At 37.6% G+C, this 24,767-nt stretch overlaps 1 protein-coding gene across 1 annotated transcript in view; it reads left to right on the top strand.

The window, feature by feature from the left end:
* NKAIN2 (sodium/potassium transporting ATPase interacting 2) overlaps positions 1-24,767 on the top strand; it is a 511,469-nt gene that overhangs the window by 79,513 nt on the left and 407,189 nt on the right. The gene's annotated exons all lie outside the window — the stretch shown is intronic.

Raw genomic sequence — 24,767 nt, 5'->3', positions numbered from 1 at the left:
AGATGCTGTACTCTGGGGGCATTTGCTAATTCTGGTTAGGGAAGGAGGCTGTGAATCCAGGTTTTAAACCCATAGAAGGCTATTTCTGGGCTTTGTATAAATCAGCGTAGTTTTAAGGGAGAGGGCCTCAGGCAGATGGGCAAATTTCTTCTTAGGGCATTTGATGAATTCTTTATAAGGCTAAAGGAATAAATGGACAGACAGAAAAGCAGAGTTAAGTTGTTTGGCAGTCTTACAAAATGGAGACTGAAGATAGGAGAGGGGCTCTGCAGAATAAACTCAAGTTATAGTTGAGAAACATGGAGAACAAGCCAGGGTCAAGAGAGACACACTAAACATTATGGGGGCTAAAATCCAGGCTCAGTTCAGCACAGTCCTTGATTAAAATAAGCTGATCAGCTACCACTTTATCTGTCTAGTTTAGGGAAAGGGAAAATATTTTACTAGAAAGATAACATTATCTTATACCATTTATTTATATGCATATCGGGCAATTGAAAATTCCTACACATGCTAAAAGAGAGGACCTCATTGCTGAAAGTGAAGGAAAAAATAGACAATTGAAACAGACCAACAGATAATTCAGATATTGTAATTACCTGATAAGAGGACTTAAAATGTTAAAGAAAATAATGGGAAAAACTGGAGATAATAGACTGAAAGATGAAGAATTTACCCTAAAAGGGTTGGGATCTATATAAAGAATCAAATGGAAATTCTAGAACTGAAAATTATAACATTTAAAAGTAAGAACACATTAGGTGTGTTTGATAGTAGATTTAAAAGAGTAGAAAACAAGATTGGTGAACTGGAGGATGATGGGTCAATAGCAAATATCCAAAGTGAAGCACCGAGAGAGTTTGACAAAAACAAAAGGAAAAGAATACAAATATTAAAAGTATGTCAGAAACATATGGGGCTCAGCTAAGATGCAATATATAAATAATTGAATTGCCAGGAAAAAGATAGAATTGGACAGAAGCAATATCTGAAGTGATAGAGTATTTTCAAAACTGGTTAAACACATCAACCCACAGATTCAAGAAGACTTTCAGATCTCAACTGGAAAAAATACCAAGAACACCACATCCAAATATAGAATAGTAGCACTGTTGAAAATTAAAATCCAAGGGAAAAAAAAAAGCCACCAAAGATAAAAGACTCATTACCTTCAAAGGAACAGCTAAAAGATGACAATTGACCTTTCAACAGAAGGAGTGACTCTAGAAGGCAATTGAATGGCACCTTTAATGTGGTTTAAAAGTGATAACCTAGAATTCCATAACTTGCAAAAATATTCTTCAACAATAAAGGTGAAGTAAAAGCATTTTCACGCAACAAGAACTAAAATAATTCATTAGTAGCAAACATACACTAACAAATTCCTAACTGATGACATTTTTGTCTGTTCATCACCCATACTTTGCTTTTATGGATTAGATTACCCAGAACCTTTAAACAGAGCACAAAGAAGGTTCCTGGTTTCTTGCTTCCTTTTAACAGGGATCCCATTGTAGATTGTGACATGTGTGCATATGAAGATTTATTACTTAACACTGACTCTAACCAAGGTATCAAGTAAAGCAAAAAATTGGATTACCCAGAGCTCTGGGGAGAATTTATGCTTAAATTCATCTTTTAATACTCAAATCATATATATTCTTCATTTGTGTGACAAAATTCTTTCCAGAAACCTTCCCATACCTTTGTCCGTGGTGGAGTTGACTAGACCATGAATGGCCATGCCTCTAATTTTACTTTATTTGCATACATTTTAAAAATTAGAATTGAATTTCCAGAAGCCGAGGATGCTTATCCCCAGGGTAGCAAAAGTCTTATATGCTCCATGAAGCTATCATTGAGAGCCACAAAGATATCTGAGAATTCCCACTTGGATTTATGCCTTCTTTACTCTTGTGGTTAAAACAATGTAAACCATTTCACAATTTTGCTGTTTTCTCTAATATTTGAGTTGCTTTCTCTTTCTCTGCAAGAACTAGATGGCTCTAGTAAATTAGCTGCTCTAATTTGTACTTTCTTACTTTGATGATTTTCCCTCTTGCTGACTTCCCCCTTCAGATGTCCCTGTGTGTGTCAAGAATCCCATACTTTATCTTGTGGGGCTTAAAAGTGTCTTGGGTATTGAAACGAGGACCTTCCACATAGTGAAATCTCCATGAGCATAAGCAAAGTCTTGGGGTATGAGCAAACATTATTTCTGCTGGATGATTCACAGGCATCATGCATGTAAAACATTGGTAGAAGGTCTTCCCACAGATCAATGAAAATAGTCAACCTGAGCTCCCTAGAAGAGCAGAATGGTCTCCAGGTATTGACTCCCCTGGGTCTCCATGCTGCTGGCAGAGTTCACTGTGACATCCTCAGAATGCTGACTCAGGTGCTCTCCACATTGACGAAGATCTGCTACTCATTCAAAGACACATACTGTTCTATGACTGCAGCATCTCCGACTCTATTTCCTCTAGCTTTGGACTTATACAGTCTTATCTGCTCTCTTTCTGATTTCTTATTAAGAAATACACTATGTGCAGTTTTCCTTACCCAGTCTTTGTTCAGTTAACCTTTTATTTTCTCATTAATCAAAAGCTTTGGTTTCAAAGCTATTATTTCTGATATGGAAGTCAAAAAAAAATTAAGCACTAACTACTTTTTTCTTTTTGCATTCCTATGAAAACAATGGTAATTCTCTTTGAAGCAAGAAGGATGTCCCTGACTCACTAGGTAAAGTCTGCAAAAGTTAAGTATGAAAAATAAAAGCACAGAGATTAATATTTCAAGAGAGTATCCTGCTGGAAATAAAAGAAAGAAGATACAAACGCGGTCTAAGCCAGTGCCATCCTGTCTTCAAAGCCTAGTCAGAAATCATTCTAGAAAAGCAATTTTTATTCTATGCCAAATTAAAGCAGCTATACTTTTTATAGGTTTATTATTCACAGAGCCATGTAAAGAATGAAAGAATATGTTTCCATTAAGAGTTCCATGGCTTTAAACTTAGAAATATTTGAATTTTTGATAAAAACAATGAAAACCACTATATATTTTTTAAAAACCTTGAAATAATTTGTCTAGATTACAGTGATCTCATATTAAGTGGGCTCTTAGATCCTGAAATATTGGCAAAATTTACTTAAGAATTATGTCTAATTCAGCATGGTACACTCCAGCCCCTCATGTTTTCTCAGTCTGTGAGAACCTTATCAAAATCCCCCTCTTCACTGTGAACCATCATCCTAACATGACCCCTGGAACTCATTTGACACCTAAATTGGGATTGGCAGTTGCCAAATTAGCTTTGGAGGGCAGAATGTCAATCTCTTTGTCTGAGAATTCACTCAGAGACAATTGAGGCTTTGATGAGCTGTGAGAAATTATATAAAGATACAACTCAGAGGATATTAAATAGTGAAATAAATCAATTTTTTCTGCTTCTAGCATCCAGGGTTATTTGGCCAGAGAGAGCAAATAAGTGACTATGCTTTTCATATGGTAACAAACCTCCTCTATTCTGTCCTATAGTTAAAATTTACATGGAAAATGCAGTTGAAGTAGTAGTTCAGTTCACTATAGGTAACCAGGGAGCAATGTTTAGTAAATACTGTTATTAAATGTAAAGCAATACAAAGAAAACTAGACTATTTAAATCCTTTCCTGATTGAGAACTGCATGAAGAAATTTTGAAGTTGCTTTTCATTCCAACATAGCACTCAAAGTGCTACTTCCCCTCCTTCTCTTTAAAGATTTGTTTTCGACATTTAAAAAAGCAAAATGGGTACACAACCTGATGCATCCAGAAAAGCAGCTTAGAAGGGTAAAAAGAAGAGGATGATTCACTAATAAACAGCCATTTATAGAATTATAATTACTTTTTTCTTCCCTTCATTAGCACATGTAACCTGCTAGAGGAATGAGTCTAATGGTAATTGTAGGACTCTAGGGTTTTCACACTCATAGTAGTGTAATATATAAAACTGAAGTAATTAGGAGGTATTTCAAAAAATGTCATTTTTTTCATAGGCATTTTATAAAAACTAGGCATTTTGTCGTGTAGTAGCTGCATTGATACCATAGGGACACTCTGTCCCTTTTCCACGCTGCCAGAAAAACCTCTAATGACAGGTCCTCAAATCTTTTATTTGAATCACAAGTGAGAATGAGTTTGGTGCTCTCAATTAGTCCCAAGAGCGGAACCAATATCACACAATTTGGCATACACTGCAATTGCTCCTGAAGAGAGCTGTAGCTAGCCAGCCACTCCGAGGGGCTGAGGCCCTCCTCGGGGTGTGCCTGGTACACCAGATTCATCAGGCATCCTGCAAAATGGATGGACTTGAGCTTTTGCACTCCGATTTTATGAGCACTAAAATTAATCCGTTAAGCATTTTGTACATCCAGACCCCCTACTACTCACCTTTTAACACATTTATATAGTACGTTAACTGTGGCGTCATAATGTGAGGCATAATGAGTCCAATTCTTGTTCTTTGCTTCCTGTTTCCTTCTTCTCAATTAAAAAAAAAAAAGCTGCGTTTAATATTGCCAAATAACCAAATAATTAGTACTGCTGGGTATTTTTTTCTCTTGTTATTCTTCATAAAATGTAAAGCCAGAAGCACAGTTTCGAAAACAAAGATAGCTGAATTTTATCTAATAGACACAGCAAATGTGAACAAACAGTGTTAAAACCATAAAGTATTAATTGCTTATGAAATAATAAGAAAAGTGTATTTCACTGCAGTCTTCTAACCCTAGAAAGATGGGTCCTCAGTCTGTGACTAATTCCATTGTTTATTAAGAATTCAAGTTGTAGCAGTTTTATGGGTTTCTTTTAGAAAAGTGAGAAAGGAAAAAACACGTCATAAATGTGATTTATCAGGGTTATAACATTTTCCAGGTTTAGATCACTTTCCTGGTTATAAGCATTTTATTTTCTGAATGATTCCATCCTCTTGAGTATTGCATAAGAGCAAATTTCTCTACAGGGACACAAGTGACATGATCCATTTGGAAAATGTTATCAAATAGTCAAGCTAAAATACAAATGGAACACAAACCCTAGTATTTTCCCTGATAACTATGGAATTACTAAATCTGAAGACATATTGAAAAAGGAGGGGAAGAAAATAATTGCATATTCAGAAAAAAGGAGAAACTGGAATTTATTTGTACTGACAAAGTAATGTAAATGATTATATAAAGTATTATTAATGAAAGAAATTTGGCTTCAGAATTTCATATTCTCACAGTACTTTGTAATCTAAATCATTGTTTGACCATATTTCAACCAACTTTCAAGTTACATTCTCCCAGAATGTGTTAGAAGCAAAAACAACATGAAAAGACAAGAATTGGAGCAGCATATGCAAGCAGTCTGTCTGTGACATCTCTCACCCCTCAGATCTCCAGGGTCTGTTGGATCTGGGATTATTTTTCCTGCAGCTGTCCACTTACTGGAGAGGTGTCCTTCCCAGAGAGAGGAAAGCCAGTCTTTCAAACTCTCTAGAATTGCTGTCCTCAGGATTTTTAATGATTTTATTTTTGCTTCTCTAAATTGCTAAACTGCCTTAAAAGAGAGGAACCTCAAGTTTACTTCAAGCTGAAATGAGGAAAACACACATATACATTTTGGAAAATGTTAAAAAATATATATATGCTAATATGAATAAAAACAAATCCCCATATGTAGTGACTTTACATTAATTTTTTTCTCTATCTTCAGAGTATAACCTCAATTTATGTGTCAAAATTTCACACATCTAAATCATTGGCAAATATTATTATTTATCATTATTCTAATTTTTTTCAGTTTTTAATTTCTATATCTTAAAATAATAGTGAGTATATGGAAGTAACCTAAGTGTCCATCAACAGATGAATGGATAAAGAAGATGTGGTACATATATACAATGGAATATTACTCAGCCATAAAAAGAAACGAAATTGAGTTGTTTGTAGTGAGATGGATGGGCCTAGAGTCTGTCATACAGAGTGAAGTAAGTCAGAAAGAGAAAAACAAATACCATATGCTAGCACATATGTATGGAATAAAAAAAAAAATGGTTCTGAAGAACCTACGGGCAAGATTGGTTCAAGATGGTGGAGTAGAAGGACATGCTCTCACTCCTTCTTTCGAGAACACCGGAATCACAACTAACTGCTGAACAGTCATTGACAAGAAGACACTGGAACTCAACAAAAAATATACCCCACATGCAAAGGCAATGGAGAAGCTGCAATGAGACAGTAGGAGGGGCACAATCACAATAAAACCAAAAACTGTAACTGCTGGGTTGATGACTCACAAACAGGAAAACACTTATACCACAGAAATCCACCCACTGGAGTGAAGGTTCTGAGCCCCACATCAGGCTTCCGAACCTGGGGGTCCGGCAATGGGAGGAGGAATTCCTAGATAATCAGACTTTGAAGCCTAGCAGGATTTGATAGCAGGACTTCGACAGGATTTGGGGAAACAGACTCCACTCTTGGAGGGCACACACAAAGTAGTGTGCACATTGGGACCCAGGGAAAGGAGCAGTGACCCCATAGGAAACTGAACCAGGCCTACCTGCTAGTGTTAGAGGGTCTCCTGCAGAGGTGGGAGGTGGCTGTGCCTCATCATGAGGACAAGGACACTGGCAGCAGAAGTTATGGGAAGTACTCCTTGTCATGAGCCCTCCCAAAGTCCACCATTAGCTCCAAGAAAGAGCCCAGGTAGGATCTGGTGTTGGGTCGCCTCAGGCCAAACAACCAACAGGGAGGGAACCCAGCCCCACCCATCAGCAAACAAGCGGATTAAAGTTTTACTGAGCTCTGCCCACCAGAGCAACAGCCAGCTCTACCCACCACAAGTCCCTCCCATCAGAAAACTTCCACAAGGCTCTTAGATAGCCTCATCCACCAGAAGGCAGACAGGAGAACCAAGAAGAACTACAATCCTGCAGCCTGTGGAACAAAAACCACATTCACAGAAAGATAGACAAGATGAAAAGGTAGAGTGCTATGTACCAGATGAAGGAACAAGATAAAAGGCCAGAAAAATAATTAATGACATGGAGATAGGCAATCTTCCAGAAAAAGAATTCAGAATAATGAAATGAAGACAATCCAGGACCTCGGAAAAAGAAAGGAAGCAAAGATCAAGAAGATGCAAGAAATGTTTAACAAAGATCTAGAAGAATTAAAGAACAAACAAACAGAGATGAACAATACACTAACTGAAATGAAAAATACACTAGAAGGAATCAATAGCAGAATAACTGAGGCAGAAGAACAGGAAGACAGAATGGTAGAATTCACTGCTGTGGGACAGAATAAAGAAAAAAGAATGAAAGGAAATGAAGACAGCCTAAGAGACCTCCAGGACAACATTAAATGCAACAACATTCACATTATAGGGGTCCCAGAAGGAGAAGAGAGAGAGAAAGGACCAGAGAAAATATTTGAAGAGATTATAGTTGAAAACATCCCTAACATGGGAAAGGAAATAGCCACCCAAGTCCAGGAAGAGCAGAGAGTCCCATACAGGATAAACCCGGGAGAAACACGCCAAGACATATAGTAATCAAATTGGCAAAAATTAAAGACAAAGAAAAATTATGAAAGCAGCAAGGGAAAAACAACAAATAACATACAAGGGAACTCCCATAAGGTTAACAGCTGATTTCTCAGCAGAAACTCTGCAAGCCAGAAGGGAGTGGCATAATATACTTAAAGTGATGAAAGAGAAGAACCTACAATCAATATTACTCTACCCAGCAAGAATCACATTCAGCTTCGATGGAGAAATCAAAAGCTTTACACACAAGCAAAAGCTAAGAGAATTCAGCACCACCAAACCAGCTCTACAACAAATGCTAAAGGAACTTCTCTAAGTGGGAAACAGAAGAGAAGAAAAGGAGCTACAAAAACAAACCCAAAACAATTAAGAAAATGGTCATAGGAACATACATATCGATAACTACCTTAAACGTGAAAGGATTAAATGCTCCAACCAAAAGACACAGGCTTGCTGAATGGATACAAAAACAAGAACCATATATATACTGTCTACAAGAGACCCACTTCAGACCTAGGGACACATACAGACTGAAAGTGAGGCGATGAAAAGATATTCCATGTAAACGGAAATCAAAAGAAATCTGGAGTAGCAATACTCATAACAGATAACATAGACTTTAAAATAAAGACTGTTATAAGAGACAAGGATGGACACTACATAATGACCAAGGGATCAATCCAAGAAGAAGATATAACAATTGTAAATATTTATGCACCCAACATAGGAGCACCTCAATACATAAGGCAACTGCTAACAGCTCTAAAAGAGGAAATCGAGAGTAACACAATAATAGTGGGGGACTTTAACACCTCACTTACACCAATGGACAGATCATCCAAACAGAGAATTAATAAGGAAACACAAGCTTTAAATGACACAATAGAACAGATAGATTTAATTGATATTTACAGGACATTCCATCCAAAAACCACAGATTACACTTTCTTCTCAAGTGTGCACGGAACATTCTCCAGGATAGATCACATCTTGGGTCACAAATTAAGCCTCAGTAAATTTATGAAAATTGAAATCATATCAAGCATCTCTTCTGACTACAATGCTATGAGATTAGAAATGAATTACAGGGAAAAAACCGTAAAACACTCAAACACATGGAGGCTAAACAATACGTTACTAAATAACCAAGAGATCACTGAAGAAATCAAAGAGGAAATCAAAAAATACCTAGCGACAAATGACAATGGAAACACGACGACCCAAAACCTATGGGATGCAGCAAAAGCAGTTCTAACAGGGAAGTTTATAGCTATACAGGCCTACCTCAAGAAACAAGACAAATCTCAAATAAACAATCTAATGTTACACCTAAAGGAACTAGAGAAAGAAGAACAAACAAAACCCAAAGTTAGCAGAAGGAAAGAAATCATAAAATCAGAGCAGAAATAAATGAAATAGAAATAAAGATAACAATAGCAAAGGTCAATAAAAGTAAAAGCTGATTCTTTGAGAAGATAAACAAAATTCATAAACTATTAGCCAGATTCATCACAAAAAATAGGGAGAGGACTCAAATCAATAAAATTACAAATGAAAAAGGAGAAATCACAACTGACACTGTAGAAACACAAAGGATTATAAGAGATTACTACAAACAACTGTATGCCAATAAAATGGACAACCTGGAAGAAATGGACAAATTCTTAGAAAGGTATAACCTTCCAAGACTGAACCAGGAAGAAATAGAAAATATGAACAGATCAATCACAAGTAATGAAATTGAAACTGTGATTAAAAATCTTCCAACAAACAAAAGTCCAGGACCAGATGGCTTCAGAGGTGAATTCTATCAAACATTTAGAGAAGAGCCAACACCCATCCTTCTGAAACTCTTCCAGAAAATTGCAGAGGAAAGAACACTCCCAAACTCATTCTATGAGGCCACCATCACCCAGATACCAAAACCAAAGATACTACAAAATAGAAAATTACAGACCAATATCACTGATGAATATAGATGCAAAAATCCTCAACAAAATACTAGCAAACAGAAGCCAACAACACATTAAAAGGATCATACAGCATGATCAAGTGGGATTTAACCCAGGGATGCAAGTATTCTTCAATATACGCAAATCCATCAATGGTACACCATATTAACAAACTGAATAAGAAAAACCATACGATCATCTCAATAGATGCAGAAAAGTCTTTTGGCAAAATTCAACACCCATTTATGATAAAAACTCTCCAGAAAGTGGACATTGAGGGAACCTACCTCAAAATAATAAGGGCCATATAAAACAAACCCACAGCAAACATCATTCTCAATGGTGAAAAACTGAAAGCATTTCCTCTAAGGTTAGGAATGAGACAAGGATGTCCACTCTCACCACTGTTATTCAACATAGTTGTGGAAGTCCTAGCCATGGCAATCAGAGATGAAAAAGAAATAAAAGGAATACAAATTGGAAAAGAAGAAGTAAAGCTGTCACTGTTTGCAGATGACATGATACTATACATAAAGAATCCTAAAGATGCCACCAGAAAACTACTAGAGCTAATTAATGAATTTGGTAAAGTTGCTGGATACCAAATTAATGCACTGAAATCTCTTTCATTCATATACACTAATGATGGTAAATCTGAAAGAGAAATTAAGGAAACACTCCCATGTACCACTGCAATATTAAGATAAAAATACCTAGGGATAAACCTACCTAGGGAGACAAAAGACCTATATGCAGAAAACTGTAAGACACTGGTGAAAGAAATTAAAGATGATACCAACAGGTGGAGAGATATACCATGTTCCTGGATTGGAAGAATCAATATTGTGAAAATGACTATACTACCCAAAGCAATGTACAGATTCAATGCAATCCCTATCAAATTACCAATGGCATTTTTTACAGAACTAAAACAAAAAATCTTAAAATTTGTATGGAGACACAAAAGACCCCGAATAGCCAAAGCAGTCTTGAGGGAAAAAAATGGAGCTGGAGGAATCAGACTCCCTGACTTCAGACTATACTACAAAGCTACAGTAATCAAGACAGTATGGTACTGGCACAAAAATAGAACTATCAATCAATGGAACAAGATAGAAAGCCCAGAGAGAAAACCATGCACCTATGGTCAACTTATCTATGACAAAGGAGAAAAGGATATACAATGGAGAAAAGATCATCTCTTTAATAAGTGGTGCTGAGAAAAATTTGACAGCTACATGTAAAAGAATGAAATTAGAACACTCCCGAACACCATACACAAAAATAAACTCAAAATTGGCTTAGATACCTAAATGTAAGTCCAGGCACTATAAAACTCTTAGAGGAAATCATAGGAAGAACACTCTTTGACATAAATCACAGCAAGATGTTTTTTGATCCACCTCCTAGAGTAATGGAAATAAAAATAAACAAATGTGACCTAATGAAACTTAAAAGCTTTTGTACAGCAAAGGAAACCATAAACAAGTCAAAAAGACAACCCTCAGAATGGGAGAAGATATTTGCAAATGAATCATTGGACAAAGGATTAATCTCTAAAATATATAAACAGCTCATGCAGCTCAATATTAAAGAAACAAACTATCCAATCCAAAAATGGGCAGAAGACCTAAATACACATTTCTCCAAAGGAGACATACAGATGGCCAAGAAGCACCTGAAAATCTGCTCAACATCACTAATTATTAGAGAAATGCAAATCAAAACTACAATGAGGTATCACCTCACACCAGTTAGAATGGGCATCATCAGAAAATCTACAAACAAATGCTCGAGAAAGTGTGGAGAGAAAGGAACCCTCTTGCACTGTTGGTGGGAATGTAAATTGATACAGCCACTATGGAGAACAGTATGGAGGTTCCTTAAAAAACTAAAAATAGAATTACCATATCACCCAGCAATCCCACTACTGGACATATACCCAGAGAAAACCATCATTCAAAAAGACACATGCACCCCAGTGTTCACTGCAGCACTATTTACAATAGCCAGGTCATGGAAGCAACGTAAATGTCCATCGATAGACGAATGGATAAAGAAGATGTGGTACACATATACAATGGAATATTACTCAGCCATAAAAAGGAATGAAATTTGTTCATTTGTAGAGACATTATGCATCCAGAGACTGTCATACAGAATGAAGTTAAGTCAGAAAGAGAAAAACAAATATCGTATATTAAGGCATGTATGTGGAACATAGAAAATGGTACAGATGAACTGGTTTGCAGAGCAGAAATTGAGACACAGAAGTAGAGAAAATATATATGGACAACAAGGGGGGAAAGCGGCAGGGGGTGGTGGTGGTGGTGGTGTGATGAATTGAGAGATTGGGATTGACATGTATACACTGATGTGTATAAAATGGATGACTAATAAGAACCTGCTGTGTAAAAAAATAAATAAAAAAAAGAGATAACTAAATTTTCCGTTTAAAGAAAAAGGGCCAGTTTTTGCATTATATGTGTACTATCATTCCACTTGTGTAAACATATAGACTTTTATAGATGTTTACAGTACAAAATATGTTAATGTATGGTTTTACATAAACATAATTTTATAAATATATGTTCTAAATATATAGTATATATATATACACGTAAACAAATACATGCATTTGCTTATGCATAGAAAGTTCTTAAGGGGATGTTTTACATCTTTTTCAAGTTATGACTCACGTAGCAAAAAATTGTCCTGCACTCTGAGACAAACTAGAGAGGATTTAGAAGCATCTATGTGGAAGTTGGGGAAAAGAAATCATGATGTCTTCTTTATAGTACAGAATTATTATAAAATCTATACAGTGTTTGGAATTATATTAAATACTAAATTTAAGCTTCAAAAATTATTTTCAAATATTTAATGTATTTCTGTTTTTTCTTGCTAATACAATTTTTTAATACATGACTTCATACTTGAAATGTCTTCATGCAATCCCTGATCAAGACCTTTAAAAATGATTGAAGCTAATCCTTGATGACCACGATTGATAAAAACTTATTTGCACTAATATACAATAAAATTTTTATTGCTTTACAACTATGCACAAATTTTAACAAAAATGAAAGTCTGTTTTCAATTAAAAAAGAAAAGAACCTAGGGGTAGGGCAGGAATAGGGACACAGACGTAGAGAATGGATTTGAGGACACTGGGAGGGGGAAGGGTAAGCTGGGACAAAGTGAGAGTGACATGACTTATATGTACTACCAAATGTAAAATAGATAGCTAGTGAGAAGCAGCCGCATAGCACAGGGAGATCAGCTCGGAGCTTTGTGACCACCTAGAGGGGTGGGATAGGGAGGGTGGGAGGGAGACACAAGAGGGCAGAGATATGGGGATATATGTATATGTATACCGGATTCACTTTGTTATAAAGCAGAAACTAACACACCATTGTAAAGCAATTACACTCCAATAAAGATATTTTTAAAAAATGAAAAAAAAAAAACTGGAAAAAACCCCTAAATAATAGATCTTTGTTAAAATATTTGAACACTATAGGTTGATTTTCCTATAATGAACTTAAAACAGTATAAAATAACTCCTCATTTTTCTCAGCTTTTTGAAAATGTATGGAGTTGGGACATTATTTTAAGCATAAGGAGAACTTGAACGGGGTAAGTGATCTGATTTCTGTTTGTGAAATATCACCATGACTGTTGTAGGTGGACAAGAGTAGCAAAATGAAAATCAGTTTGGATACTTTTACATCTAAGTTATAGGTGCTTTTGGCTTGGATGAGGAGATTGAAGTGGAGATAGTGAAAATATATATGTGGATGCCATTTAAGATTATATCTAGTTCTGCTCTTGGTATGATATGAGTTTAGGCTAGTAGGATTTGCTAATATCTGCTCTGCAGCGTGTAGGAAGAAAATGATCAGAATTGACTTTCAGGCTTATAGTCCGAGCCATTTTGAGGATTAGGTGTTTCCATTTCCTGAGCTAGGGACAGACAGGGGCAGATAGGAAAGGAGGGAGAATATGTGTGCAGAACCTGTTGCTCTATTTTGTCCCCATTATATCTGAACTTCCCATTAGACATCCCAAGTAAACAATAAAATATGTGAGTCTTACATTCCAAAGAGGTACTGAATCGTAGACATAAATTTGAGTCATCAGTATATAGGTGGAACTTAAAAGCACATGAAAGAATGAGACGTCTTAAGAAAGACACATAGAGAAAGGAAGAGAGCTAAGGACTGTGCTTTGGGGCTCTAAACTTTGCAACTCTGGCAGAGGACGATCCAGAAAAGGAGACCAAGGGGGAGTGGACTGTGAAGTAGGAAGAAAGTCAGGAGACTTTAGTGTCCTAGAGGTTAGGTTAAAAGAAATAAGATGTCTGGAAGATAAATTGTGAGAAGAATGAGGATTGAAAGCTGAATATTAAATGTGGCAAAGTGGAAGTTACTCTTTGCATACAGTGGTTTTGGTGGATAGTAAAGAAAACTTTATTAAAGGAGCTGAGGTGAGGAAATGAAGATAGTAAGTAAAGCAGCTTGTTCAAGGACTGTTGCTATAAGAAGCATAGAAACAGAGCTGAAGCAAAAGAAACAGAACTGTCTAGGGAGGTTTGTGTTTATATGTTTTGTTGAATGCAGACATAGGAGCGTGTTTGTACGCTGATAGAAACAATCTACTGAGAGGGAGAAACTGATTGGTGTAAGAGCTAAGTTCTTGAGTAGCTTAGAGAAGACAGGATCCAGTGCTGAAGTGGAGGGTTTGACCTTAGATAGGAACAGGGATAGTGCATCTATTTCAAGGAGAGAATACAGAGCTTATGGGTATAGATGCAGGCAACCTCATAGATTTGGCGGTGAGACAATAAATTCTCTTTTAATTGCTTCAGTAAAATAAAAGGCATGAGTCATCAATTTGAGTGGTGAAAGGGTAAGGAATCAGGGTTTTGGAAAAAAGGGGGAAATGTATCTGAATGGAGTGACCCAGAAGAATGGACTGAACATTGATTTTCTAATAATAGTGAGACAGATATGCTGAGCCATCAGCATGGTTGACAAGTGTTACTTATGACCTGTGAAACTCATAGATGCCTGCTAGTTAGGTTGAGCAGCAGTGCTGTAAGCCAACACCCATCCGCCTTTAACTGTCACTGCATTAGCACCATGTTCTTTTGAACCAATTAAGCAAATTAGATTCAGAGAACTGACTAGTGAATAAGCTTTTTAGCATCAATTTTCTGTATTTGTTTTTGCATGCAAGGTTTTAAGTCATGGTTGTTTTTAAACAAGTTATTAGTAATTAAAAGGCAACTTTAAAGTGTCCTGTCATAGATACAGTTAGAAATTGGGACAAGGTGTTGTGTTACGTGCAAAGATTTAAAAGTGTTTTATACACACACACACACACACACACACATATATGGGAAAAAATATCTGGTAACTACCCAAATGTCCAAACGATAGAGAATATTTTAATAAATTATGAATTACCCATATGTAGCTTATTTTACAGTCTTTTTAAAATCAGAAAAACAATTCTAAAGCTATAATAATAAAGATACTTTGTAGGAAAGCATTTAATACAATGGTGTGCAAGGCACCTTCTGAAAAGACTTCTGCTGGGCTCCCCGGCCCCTTCCTACCTCTGTGCACCCTGTAGACTCATCTCCAGCCTACACCCTTCTCCTGTTCCTTGACCCTCCAGGCATATTCTTATCTCAGTTCCTTATTATATGTTATTTCCTCTGCCCAGAGCCTTGCTCCTCAGACCTTCTCATGCCCAGGACTCTGTCTCTTCATTTAAGCCTCCAGTTAAGGGTTGCCTCTTCAAGAAGATCTTAGACTATTCTGCCTAAAATGGTTCTTCCAGCTCTCAATCCTGTTTCCTATCTTTAGTTCTAATCATAGCACTTAGCACAGTCTGGCATTATTTCTTACATTTATTTGTTGACTTGTGTAATGTCCATCTCTCCTGTGACAATAGAGGCTTTGCTTTTTCACCCAAGTATTCTAAGCACTGAGAACAGTGGCAGTAGGTGCTCCCTGTGTATTTGTTACATAAACAGGTTAACAAATTGATTAATTATATGGATTAATTAAATGAATAGTTCATTGGCATGAAGTAATAGCATTTTAATAAACTCTATAAAGATATTACTGTGCTTTGAGATCTGCTTTTGCTCATCTGGCAAGATTTCATTTCATTTAGGTATCAGTAACTACCTGAAAAGAACCAGCACAGACTCTACATAGCAGACGAAGAATCAAACCAGAAAAAACACTGAGGGAGAACAGATGAAAACTGGAAAAGTTGCTCCTTCTTCAGCCAGGGTTATGTTATTCTTTTTTACCTTGTATCAGTTCATGAGAAGATGTGGTTGATACCATCATCTTCTCTAGGAGGTGAAAGGGATACAGAATTTAGAAAGAAAGAGGAGAAGGACATTTTCTAAATGAAGAAGGAGAGAAATTTCCAGTCAGAGTAAACAACATCTCTTTTCACAGTTTGACTCCCAGACCTCCATCAAGAGCCTAATGGCTCAAAAACTCTAACCTGGGACTGCCTTGCATTTCTTCTAGAGCTTAAAATCTCTAGGTTAAGCTTTTGCTTTTGCTTCAAATATAGACCCCTGAAAGATATGACATCTGAGGCTGCCTGTGCATAGCTTATACTGGAATATGAATGTAGAATGTAAGAGAAGATTCTGATTGTAGGTAGCAGGAAAGGCCATAGGAACAATGAATAGTTTTGAGATTTGAAGTGTTTGTGTGGGGAGGAAGCAGCAGAGGAACTGAGATTTCAGAGCCCCCTATTTGGAGATGTAATGCTGCTTAAAAGAAAAAAGTTGCAAATTCACAGCTCTGACTAAAACTGGCACTGTTAAATCACAAATTACATACAACGTCCACTTCCTTTTAGCCACATGCAAAGACATACAAAATGGTTTCTTTTTATCCAAGTGTGATTAAATAAGATTTGGAAAATGGCTTCTTGGTGAGATTATTGTAATATACTTGAGTCAACAGCTTTTACAGTAAAGAACATAAGTTGTTTTTGAACTGTTGTTTATTTTCTGGTTTGAATAATGCAAAATGTTTTTATTTAAAAAAAATGGGCAAATGCTAAGCAGACAGAACCCCATAGCGTGAAATACAGTAGTACATTTAAAGATTGCATTAAATATCTCCTTACAAGGAGAATTAGCCCCGAATGTATGCATTGTATATTTCCTCAAAGCAAATTTAATTTGATCCATATGTTCAAATTTATAAGTTTTCTCTCTTGATTAAATCAGAGAACATATGACAGGTATAAATATTCCTATGTCAGTGCCTTTGTTTAAAGCTATGGCACATGTAAAACCCCTCCTCACAACCAGCTCCAATCTTCCCAACACAAGACAAATAATGAGATACTTCTTAGAACCATGTTTTTTTTTAAATTATTTTTCTAATATTGTTAAGTATAATTTATCTTACTTTGATTTTTAGTCTTTCATGGGAAAATGACATTAAAAATCTATGCTATTAAAGCTGTTTGTTTTTATCTAGAGGTGTCCTAATTTATTAAAGAAGACATGTTGCCCTTAAAATAGATCTATTGGTTAAATTTGACCATGCTTCCCTACAAATTAACTTCTTGATCGGCAAACTGTTCTCAGTGAAGGAACTTTGGTATTGTCAGCACTGTTGATGGATGCATGGTAAACAGCATTATATTATGTCATTCATTTAATACGGGCTCTGGATTACAAATAAAGTTTACTGACCTTTGTAGCCATCAAAATGTTGCTTTAGCAAGAAGCTTAGTGTCATGCCTTATAGATGGAAGAAATATAGTATCACTAAAAACAGGTGTCATTCAATGTCAGTGCAGTCTCTGACACTGGATACTTTGCAACGATATTTCAAAAATCTGAAGATCTTGTCTTTTACCAATATTCTATCATTGCAATCCTTCCATTCTTTCTTCTTTCTCTCCTTTCCTTTTTTCAACAACTATTCGTAAGCATCAATTATATGCCTTGGGTCCAAGGTTCAGGGCAGTGAGCAAGCCAGACTCAGGTCTTCTGCTCATATTTTCAAAAGTCTAGCAGAGAAGATGGGTAATTAAAATGTAATTGCAATGATGTGTGATGAGTATAATTCATTATTAGTACAAGATGGAAATGACTTTAGGACCTCAGTGAAGTTCAGAGAAAGACTCTACGATCTCCTCCTGTGAGACTCCAATCTCTTTTCTTTTACATATCTGTGGTCTCAGTGCCTCTGGAATCACAAGAGAGAAGAGCTGGGCTTATCTGAATATGCCAAACATGTCAACTATGCCGGCAGGGCTCTGAATGATATGAATTCCAGAAGCCAAGTGAAATTTCTAATCCTTTTGGACACTGTCAGTCACTATAAGTTATACTTTCTAAAGGCACCCAGCCACACTGGCCAGGCCCTTCAGAATAATTTTTTAGCTCATAACTGAGCTTCTCACACCAGCACTGACCTCTTCCTGGAAGGTGGAGATGGAAATGGTGAGGGAGATGAAATTTAGTTTGTGGTGCTGCAGAGCTGTGGGCTTTGACGTCCTGTTCAATTAAAGAATGAGACAGCCATGAGCCTGTCCAACCAGGGATGGGTGGGGAAGTAAGGCCCACCTCATGAGGTGAGAGGGCTTAGGCAAGTCCTTCCCTGGCAAGTGTGAAACCCTTCATGAACATACCTGTAGCTGAGTCACTCTGATTTTGCACAGGCTACAGGGAAGGAACGTGTTACCCAATCTAGCAGGACTACCCCCTCAAGGTCAATTCTGGAGTGTAGTGGGAAGCCTGAAGCCTCTGGTCTAGCTGCCAGCATGGGCGCTGGAGTAGACACGCTGATTCTACAGGGAAAGCGGTAGCTCAGCTGTGCCTGGTGGAAATTTCTGATGCTCTAAATAGGCCCAAGACCCAAACAATATAGCATCTATCGAACCTCTTTTTTGCTAGTGGAGGCTGAACTCAGGAGGTCTAGATTCCACCACTTTTGATACTTAGATCCCTTTCTTCCCTTTTCCTTTTTTTTTTTCACTCTCTGTCCTCTCTTTCCAGCCTCATAGAGTTTTATGTCAACGGCCCCGTGCCCTTCACTGATCACTGAGCATTGGCTGAGCTCATGCTAGTCTATCCTGCCAGGTCTCCTGTCATTGTATCTCTGGGAGCTAGGAATAAGACCCTGGGATATTAGTGCTCTGCTGTAAATCTCAAGAGAGCTGACCCTTTCAGGCTCCGTGGCATCTGTCTTCTAAGTTTAGCCAGTTAGGAACTCCTAACGTTGCTGGAAAATTGGCAAAAAGAAATGAGAATCCAGGTATTTCTTTTTCTCTTCCTTTTCCTGAGTGCCGGAGACCCCAACCATGACCACCATGGTCTCCTCCATGTCCTGCTGGTTGTACTTGCTGTGGATCCAGATTCTAACAGCGGCCTCCAGTCAGGGCTCCATCCGCACTGCCTCCGTTCTCTGTCTCTAGCCTAGGACTGGAAATAGCTTTCCACCGCTGCTAGTTTTTGCTTTTCCTCAATATTCTCAGTTCAACTTCTCCATTCACTCATCATGTATGTGATCGATTCCCTGCTTTACAAATTTAGTTTCCAAACGTCTTAAAGTACTTTCTCTTTTTAGGATTGGACCCTAGCTGATGCAGGTTTTAAATACAGAAAAGATTGTAACACGGCAGTTCAGTGTAGGAAAAAGGCAGGATATTACTTGTACCTTTTAAGAAGCCTAGAAGTATAGAAGGTTAACTCTCTGATTGCAGGATCAGTACTGTACTTGACTATTATTTCTATAATGAAAAAAGACTTCTAACAAAAGAAAGTGTCTCAGGTATCCTTTTGAAAAAGCCGTCAAGAAATCCAGTGTTAGAGCTACAATGTCACTTGTACATCAGGCAAGACATTATGAAAGGAACCTGGCTTACCCTTGTGAAATATTATTGTAGCTCCATTATCTTGTAAAATCCCAATGTCCCCTATCACAGTAATTTCTCTGTTAGCCTGACTTTTTAAGTTTTAAGGAAAAAACCAAAAATTCTAGAGGCAAAATGCCAGAATTTTCACTGAGCTTACCAAGGGGAAGAGTAGAGGATGAGTTACTAGAGGAGAGGGAAAATTTTACTTTTCATTTTATATATCCTTTGAAACGGTTTTTATACGTTTTTACTACATGCAATTATTACTTTTCTAACAAAATTGCAAGAAAAAAAACCCCTGAGAAATCTGCTGCGTTTTTGGGTGATTAATGTAAGGATGAACAGAAACCAGGTGCAGCCACTGTGGCTACTTGTGCCCCAGTGGTTCAGTGATGCAGCAGATTTATGGCCGCATCTCATTTGTGCGGACCTACCTTCTCTTTGTTCACCCCCATTTAGAACTTCCTTAAGAAGTTACTATGAGCTTATCAAGCAGCTGAGGTTGAAAGAATTCCTCCTGTTGCCCAACATATATACAGCTATGATATGAGAGCATTTTAGCAACAAGATGATAAGGTATTTCCCAGGGGCTACATTTCCTGCCCCCCTCCCTTGCATCTACATGTGACTGTATAACTAGTTTACACTAATGGAATACATGCAGAAATAATGTGTGTCATTTCAGGGAAATGATTTTGTTTTAAGAATCAAGTGTGCTCTCTAGCCTCTTTCTTCTTCTACTGGCTGGGCAGATGAAGTCTTAAGGAGAGTAGGGAAGCCGCAAGCTAAGAGCCAAGGTCTCTGGATCATAGTATGGGGCGGTGGTGCATTAAATATCATTTGGGAACACCTGGGGGTTTCAGAGACCCTTTCAGTAAGTCTTTGAACTAAAAATTATTTTTACCATAACACTGAAGAAAACATCAGTGATATTAGTAAATGTGACTTTTAATATTGTATAGTGATATAAGTTAACATTTGGGAGATCTGCATAACTCAGCAAACCAGTAATTTCCAAATGACCCATACATGATGTTACAGATCATCCAGGGGTAAAAGATTTATTCAACATGCAAGGCATGCCAATGCATTTTAATATAAAAAAGGATGAATGTTCATCGATATAGTCCAGATTCCACATTGCAACTAACCTTTAAAAAACTGCCACTTGTCAAGTTTGGATATAGTATCAAAGAAGAATATCCACTTTTATTTGAAATGTTCACAAACATCTGAAAGGGCTGTGAAATTGCTCTTCCCTTTGTTTAGTATATTTCATTGTGAGACTATATTCTTTTAATATATTACAACCAAAACAACATATCACAAAAGATTAAATGAAAAAGTACATATGAAGTCCAGCTGTCTTCTATTAAGCCAGACATTAAAGAGAGTCACAAAAATGTAAAACAATGTCACTCTTCTCACCAAATTTTTGTTTGGGAAAAGAGTCTAAACAAGTCTTGAGATAAAAAATTTTGAGAACCACCGTTGAGGAAGAAACCCACCTGCAGATCAGGAACTGTTAAAGGTAAAGGAAATAAACTCTTAAGTTTGAGGCATTATGTATTTTGGGATCTACGTGTTACATCACTTAACCGTATTCTAACTAATGCACACCCTTGGGATCCTTGCCTCATATCCAAGAGTGAGATATCATACACTGAACTTTTCTGTAGCAGCAGGTTGATGAAGGCTTGAATATCTTCATGTCTACCATTAAGGAGAATAGGTTGATGGTTACTGAATAATAAAAATCAGCCAGACAGAAGAGGTCTTGATAATTTTTAAAAATGCTAAATGCTTTTGTTCTTTAGGCACAAAAAAATAATTTAATTTCCACTTAACACTGGTCAGGAATCTTCATCCGTAAATGTTACTTTTAAGCCAGACATGAGTATTTGCATACGTTATCATTTACGTTATTCCATTCTAAGCTTCTCAGTGCTTTAGTATGAACACACATATTTTGTTATCCCCTAACTGTAAGGTAATGAAAGTATGTCTTCTCTTTGTTTTCAGACACATTAAATTAATCGATCACTTTATTTACAGTAGTGAACAGTGGAACCAAAATGGTGTATTTGCATTTAGAGGTGTCTTAGGCTGTAGATAATTTTTAGGAACAACATTTCTTTTTTTCTCTTTGTCAGATTTATGATTGAGGTAACGCAGTTACCTAATTCTTTTTGCATTCATATAAAAGGTATAAGACAAATGCTTTACGGTAATCCTATATCCAATCAATATATTATTATTTTCTTTTAATTTATTTTTGGCTGCATTGGGTCTTCGTTGCTGTGCGCGGGCTTTCTCTAGTTGCGGCAAGCGGGGTCTAGTCTTCATTGCGGTGCGTGGGCTCTCACTGCAGCGGCTTCTCTCGTTGTGGAGCACAGGCTGTAGGTGCGCGGGCTTCAGTAGTTGTTGCATGCAGGCTCAGTAGATGTGGCTCGCGGGCTCTAGAGCGCAGGCTCAGTAGTTGTGGCGCACGGGCTTAGTTGCTCCGCGGCATGTGGGATCTTCCTGGACCAGGGTCCCATGTCCCATGTCCCCTGCATTGGCAGGCAGATTCTTAACCACTGCGTCACCAGAGAAGTCCAATCAGTATATTATTAAAAAGACTACTGACTGTGGCGAGAAGAAAGTGCAGTTTATATTGTTTATATCCTTGATGGATGCTTCCTCTCTAAGAGGAAAAAGGGGAAAAATTAATTCATGGGCAATCTATATTTTATTCATTTTCTAACTTTTCTCTTTCTATCAGTTATAACTGAAATCATCAGCAGACAGGCACCTAGCCAAATTGAAACAAATGTGGGCTAAAACTCTGTCCTGTCTGAAGGGCCCAGCCCCATTCTGGTACACTTCTGGATAAAGTGCTCATAGCTTGGAGGATTTGTTTTGAGGATATGCCCTGATAGGTCTTTTCAAATCCGCTGAAGCTGTACAATATTGAGGTAGTCCATGTCATAAGATTCTGTGTCAGAAGCTCATAGCTAATGGCAGAGAATATAAAGCAGGCAAGTTTCCTGGAGTTATGGGATTTCTGTATCCTCAACTGTACCCCACATACAGAGTAAACAAATAATGCTCTAATGTTACCGAAAGTGGTGGTCTGGCAGCTTGCTGCTCTAAAGCCAATAAAGAAGCAAGGTCAGTGGAAAAGTTGTTGCTTTATTTCAGAGGCTGGCCAGCTGAGGGTGGGGGGCAGACTCCTGTCTGAAGGCCGACTCCCCTCTAACTGACAATCAGGGGGCAAGAGCTTTTATAGGTGAAGGGAAGGGGCTACATTGCAGAAAGAGCGCAGTCAGCTCTGACCATCATCTTGAAATTAGTCACGTGGTGGTCTGACCAGCGTCATCTTGATTGTTTTAAGTACAATTAATCTTCAGTTCCAGGGTCCGTTTGTTCCCATTTCTTTGAGGCCAGTTCTCGCAACTGTGGCAGCTTATGTCATGGCTACAGCCTGGCCATCATGTAGTTAACTTCTTCCTCCTGGTAGGGGTTTTAGTATCTATAAGACAGCTCACGGGATATGGCTCAGAATATTATCTATAGCCCTCGAAGAGGAACTAAAGGTCCTTGACTTTGCTTAATGACTAAACTATTATTATTTAGTCTTACTGGACTGTTTTCCTTTGTTTCTGCATTTTCTTACTTCTCTGATTAAACTTATTCTTTGGCTAAAGTTTTCCCATGACAAAAGGCAGGCTGAGGACATGGGGGGGCCAGGACCACAGGGTCCTGCTCCGTTTCACTAATAGCCATTAAAGGGACTAAGACTTGCCATATAATGGGAGCAGCATTTATTTCCTGTTATAAATTTTACATTTCTTTGCTTAAATTTGTATTGCCAACTTCAGTTTATTTGGGGCAATAACTTTAACCTTTGTGAAAGAAAGAGAGCATGCAACAGAATTATGTAAAATCTGTTGCTCATGGCATTGATATAATTTATGGCTTTTTGGCATGTGCCCAGAATTATCCTAAATGGCTCAGATATTTTCCAGTTCATTAGTCTTCCCCATAATCAATGAGGTAAATATGATTTTTTCTCCTCATTTTGCAGATGAGGAAACTGAAGCCTAGCAGTTAGCAATTTGCCTCATCTGCTTCACCCGATTTTGTTGTTCCCCCAATAGTATCACCATTCAACCGACCCTCAAGCCAGAAACTGGGGAATCCACCATGACTTCTCCCCCAAGCTCCCTTTCCCTTCGCAGTCACCGAGTCATATGACTTTTGCCTCCCTCACCTCATTACTAGAGATGACATCCATCCTCACAGTTGCTGGCTGACACAAATCATCAACTCTTGACTGCCCCACAGATAAACTGTCCCAAACCATTTTTTCTGGCTGCCTGCCTGACTCTCTCGAATCCACTTTGGACACTGGCAACAGGGTGATCTTTCTAAAAGGGCAAATCGTATAAGGTCATTTACCTGCTTGAAACACTTCAGTGGCTCCCTGTTAGCTACAGAATAAAATCAAACTCTCTAGCGTGGCACACAAGGCCCTCCACAGTTTGACCTCTGCCTGTCTCTACTTTTATCCCTTGCCATCCTCCCCCACTTCCTGCAGCCTCCTGTACTTATGCTCCTGTCTTACTGGAGGGATGGGAGTGATTTTGCTGCCACACACATGTTGTTCCCTCTGCCTGAAGGGCCCCTTCATCCTTACTTCTCTGGCTAAACTCTATTTAACCACTCACTTGGCTCTGATATCAGTTTCCAGGAAAGTTTTTCTGATTCTTACCTCTTATGTGTCCACCCCTCTCCACTTCTGTACTTATCATATATTTATCTCTCAGTTATTTCGTTGTCATCACTCTGTCTTCCATACATGGACTTGCATGAGAAGCTTGGACCAGCAGCTGGCTTGGCTTTAAATCTTGGTCCTTCCCCTTAATAGCTGAATGACCTTAAGTTACTCTATTTCTCTGACTCTTAGTCCCCCAGTAGTAAAATAGGAATATTAATTATACTAACTTCAGAAAGTTTATGTAAATCTGAGATGATTTCATGGGAGTAACGTTCTTAGCTATGGGCTCATACAGTGAGAGTATTCAATAAACATGAAATATCAGTATTAGCTACTCTCTGAGAACATAATAGTAATACTTTTATCCCAAAGAGTTTTCTTCATAGTACTTATTCTCTGAAATTGTCTATATGTGTTAAATATCTGTCTCCCCAGACCTAGAAACTAAAATTCATAGAGCAGTGAACTTGGTATGTTTGTTCACTATTGTAATCGTATCACCGAGTATGTCATGGGCAATCAATATATGTCATCTGAATAAATGAAAAAAGTAAGT

The sequence above is a fragment of the Neophocaena asiaeorientalis genome, unplaced genomic scaffold (assembly GCF_003031525.2).
Source record: "Neophocaena asiaeorientalis asiaeorientalis breed wild unplaced genomic scaffold, Neophocaena_asiaeorientalis_V1.1 scaffold5, whole genome shotgun sequence".
Classification (NCBI taxonomy): domain Eukaryota; kingdom Metazoa; phylum Chordata; class Mammalia; order Artiodactyla; family Phocoenidae; genus Neophocaena; species Neophocaena asiaeorientalis.
The sequence above is the reverse complement of the archived record's forward strand: the minus strand, read 5'-3'. Positions and strand labels throughout refer to the sequence as shown.